The sequence below is a fragment of the Anguilla anguilla genome, chromosome 2, assembly GCF_013347855.1.
Source record: "Anguilla anguilla isolate fAngAng1 chromosome 2, fAngAng1.pri, whole genome shotgun sequence".
Taxonomy (NCBI): Eukaryota; Metazoa; Chordata; class Actinopteri; order Anguilliformes; family Anguillidae; genus Anguilla; species Anguilla anguilla.
In genome coordinates, this window is record NC_049202.1 from 7,610,687 (window position 1) to 7,614,944 (window position 4,258).

A 4,258-nucleotide genomic window follows, 5' to 3' on the forward strand; every position below is an offset into this window, starting at 1 on the left:
GGGCTTTGCGATAAGCCGCTCGTTACTGCGGCGTGAGGGAAAACAAAAGCTCTCTCATACTCTTGTTCCTCTCTCTCTCTCTCTCTCTCCCCCCCTCCCTCTCTCTCCAACCCCCCCCCCCCCCCCAAGGGGCCGGTGCTTTGCTCAGTTGATGCCGCAGACTCGTCGGGCCTAATCTCCGACGCTGGGCCGACGGCAGTGCCAGTTAATCGCCTGTTTCAGATAAGCCCCCACTCACAGTCACAGTCAGCGCCGGGAGGGGCGGCGGCTTCGTTTCCCGGGCGATTTCAGAGGGGGAGATACGGAGATAACTGCCACCTGGGCTGGAGTGTTCCTTTGTTCCCGGTTGCTAGGTTTCCCCTTCGGGGGTTTGTGATGTCACAAGCGCGCAAGCCACGGTGAGCCTCCAGGTGCTGCTGTGTGTGATTGAAAAGGCAAACCTAAATGCACACGCAGCCTATCAAAAATTCATGGGCCACCGCAAAGGACATTTCCGGGGTCCATGTGTATTCGGTGATTGAATAACACACATAAACGCACTTGAATTGAATGCAGCTTTGCGTTTAGTTTATCAGAAATTCATGGAGGACAGACCACACCAACAAGAAGGGGCTTCACCCATTCATTTGAACTTTATGCGAACTTCCCAGCCATGGAGGAGTTGTGTGACATCTGGGACAAATCTGGCTTTCAGTCCCTGGCTGATGAGTACATTTCATTATATGTCTTATTAGCCTAATGTGTGTTGGCTTTGAGGCCATTGGTAATGTCACTGTAAAATGTACTCTGTCTGTGTAAAATGTACTCACACAATTGAATTACCACTACATATTTAACTGTACACAGTCATTGAAATTATGTCATTTAGAGTCATTTTAACTCTTTGAAAAATAGAATTTTTGGAATGTTTTTTTTTCTTCAAAATTCTACATCAGTGTTCTAGATCTCCGCTGGTTTCAGTTACCAGTAGTGAGAGTTACATCAGCATTATAATGTTCAGTTAAAAACATTTTAATTCCATATTTGTAATGTTACTCCTTAAAGGGTTAGAGACCGCCGATTACCACCGTACAAATTTTAATGTCATCACAATTTTTTACGACCTGCATATAAATAGTGCATTTCCCTGGAGTCTGCATTACTCAAGTAATAGCGTGAAAGATAGGAGAGAAAACTCACAACCTTCAGTTGACCTCACATAAAGTGTATGTATGAATACCTACTCACAGCTCCAAGCTGAAGACATTTCGGGCTGCGAATCAGACTCAAATGGTTTTCAGTGAGTCATTTCATGGAAGAGCTGTATATAGAAAACCTGGTTCGATTTGGAAATTTGGTATTTAGATAAGCCAGGAGAAAAAAGATGTGAGATTCGGTCATGATGCTGGCTGCCCGCGGTGTTTGGAGCATATGACTTCAGAGATGTGTTTTTTCTTTTCCCAGTAAAAAATGTGTTGCTACCCTGTTATTCACCAGTTGGCACTTTTCCACCAGACACTCACCATCCAAATATCGCACCGGCAATATCAACACGGTTAGGCTGAGTAACGTTCTGAGTCAGAGGGGTGTCACAACATCGATATCTGGAGATCCGTCAGACGCCACGCGGCCCTCTCACCACCAGACCTGCGGACGTAAGAGAATTAGAGTCTGCCAACTCTCTTCCTTCACCCATCCCAAAAAAAACGTTAAAATGTTTAAAAACGACTCATTAACATTTTTAAACACTAAACATTTCATGTCGGAGCGAATTACACACCAAAAAGAAGGTGTTAAGTATCGTCAAAAAGAAGGTGTTAAGTATTGTCACTTGTTATTGAAACTAACTCAATATTTCTGTTACGATGAAATAATTCAGGTCGCAATTCAGCAAGTAAATGTGGTACGTTGGTATATCTTGGCTGTTAAATACAGTCACACGCACACACAAACGTGCACACACGCAATGCATACAGTATTCTGAGCCTAAAATGTACTGAACCGAGCTTGAAATTGCTACCGCTGTCTAGTTTATTAATCTCTAACATGATTTCAAATGTATAAATCAGATTCCCCTCTGAATTTTCTTTTCTTATAGACAAAAGTAATTACATGATTTTCTGTATCTCGCTCTCTCTATAAATCATATGTGTGAGAACTGGGTCCAGTCACATCTTACCATGAAGACTCTCTCATTTGCTTATTGCATCTATTTTTATCACGGGGACCGAAACCAAACGCCACATTTTAAGTGCAGTTTAGACAAAGCGTTGTGCAGCCTTAGCAAACGCTTCATTAACAGCTTGCATTCTACAGTTTTTGCAGCATACCCTTGCCTCCTGTCTGCTGGGTTTTTTTTCTGCAGCGTCAGCACAACGCTCTGTTTTTGACAGAGATGAATTTGCTACAATGCCAAAGTCAACCTTTGTGAGCCTTCCCATAAAATATTAATGCCATATGGTTTTTTTATAGCAATATGCAGAACTGCTTTTGGTTTTCTTTTTTATCAGGCCGATTTATGGATTCTCATCATTTTAGTAACTTCTAAGCCAAGGGTCTATATTCCTGCCCATTGAGAGTCACAAGATCTGCTGGCTTTTGGCTTTCATGGAAATTCAACAACCAAGTCAGGCCCCAGGAATGAGTATATAAATTGGCAGCTGTTTTAATCAACTGCTTTAATTGATTAAAAATTGATTACGTGAATTTATTTTCACATAAAAAATAAATACTGTATGTATAAACGTATATACAAATCGTACGAGCAGAAGATAACTCCATAACTCCTTATGAGTAACTCAAGTGACATGACTGTCAAATGATGCTTGGGGCTTAATAAAACATTGCTTACTGTAAACTCTGCAACTTTGACTGGTCTCTTATCCCCTCAATGGCAGACGGATGTTTTAATGTTCCGCTACCTGCGGCAATTAGTGTGACATTCCCCTTCTCCTCACCTCGTCTTTACCTGCTGTGTGGGTGATGGGGAGAATCCCAGCTTTTTGATCATTACCCCCCACCAATGTCAAAAAATCTGACACTATCTCGAAAAACGAAATATTTGCCTAGAACAGCAAACGGTGTATGTGGCAATAATTTACATATTTTGGTAAACAACTTCTCAATTGCACGTTTCAATATTTACATTCGCTTAGATTATTTTGCCTTATGGAAATATGTTTATAATGCATAAAATGCGGTTTAATGTATTAATAGCCTATTCTCTGCCGTCACATTGGGGAAGATTGAAGAGTAGAATATTGAAATTCGGAGAGGTGTTGTAACAGACACAAAGATATTCCCTCCATCAGCAGAGAGTTTTTCAACACTCCAGCTACATTACTGAGACTATTCAGGGCAAACACTATCAATTTCTATTCTAAAGAAAGTGTATCTGTGAGCTTTTTTCAAGCGTTTATCCGACAGAAGATATTCAGGAGAAGAAAAATAAAATGCAGCAATTGTTACGAGTGGGAGCTCATTCAAGAAGAATGACCTCTTATAGAATAAAGAGTAAGAGTTTTTGTGATAGCCAGTCCTCCCCTTTGAGGACCATTTATGAAGCAGATAAAAGCGTGAAATTCAGGCTGTTTATGCCGAAGAATCTTCTTTCCAAACTTTTTTTAATGGAAGTGCGCAAGCATCTTTGGCGGCTAAACCGTTGCCACACTGCGGTAAACCATCTTAATACCATAATTGCATGTTTGTGTAGCTTTTGACCTATGAGTGACTGTATTATAAAGGACGACGGCAGAACTGGATGACTGGATAAAGGCCTGTCAGCTTACAGAATGGATAATGTTGTACTTGTCAGAGAGTTTTACTCATCTCTACATGACATATTTTACAGTGTTAAAGCAAATTGTTAAAGAGTTTATATAATTGCAATTGTGTAAAAAGTGTTCAAAAAAGTACTCCAAAATTTGGTTTTGACTCTGTACATTGTGCTGCGTAGTTGATATTTTCATGAAAAACCGAAATTGTGGCAAGCAACCATGAAAATATATGAAATGTCTGACTACAACAGAATGTGAATATTCATATTCATCCATAGATATCTTTATATTAACAATCCAAAAAGGACTTAGGACTTGGTGATGATGTAGCTTCTACTATTTAACTACCACCACCACCATTACTACTACAACAACTACTACAACTGCTACTGCTACTACCACTACTAATAATAACAATGTGTACTCAATTACTCAACATGCACACAGATCACAAATCACTTTATTATGAGCTTATGGATGCCATAATAAGTAGGGGGTAGGAA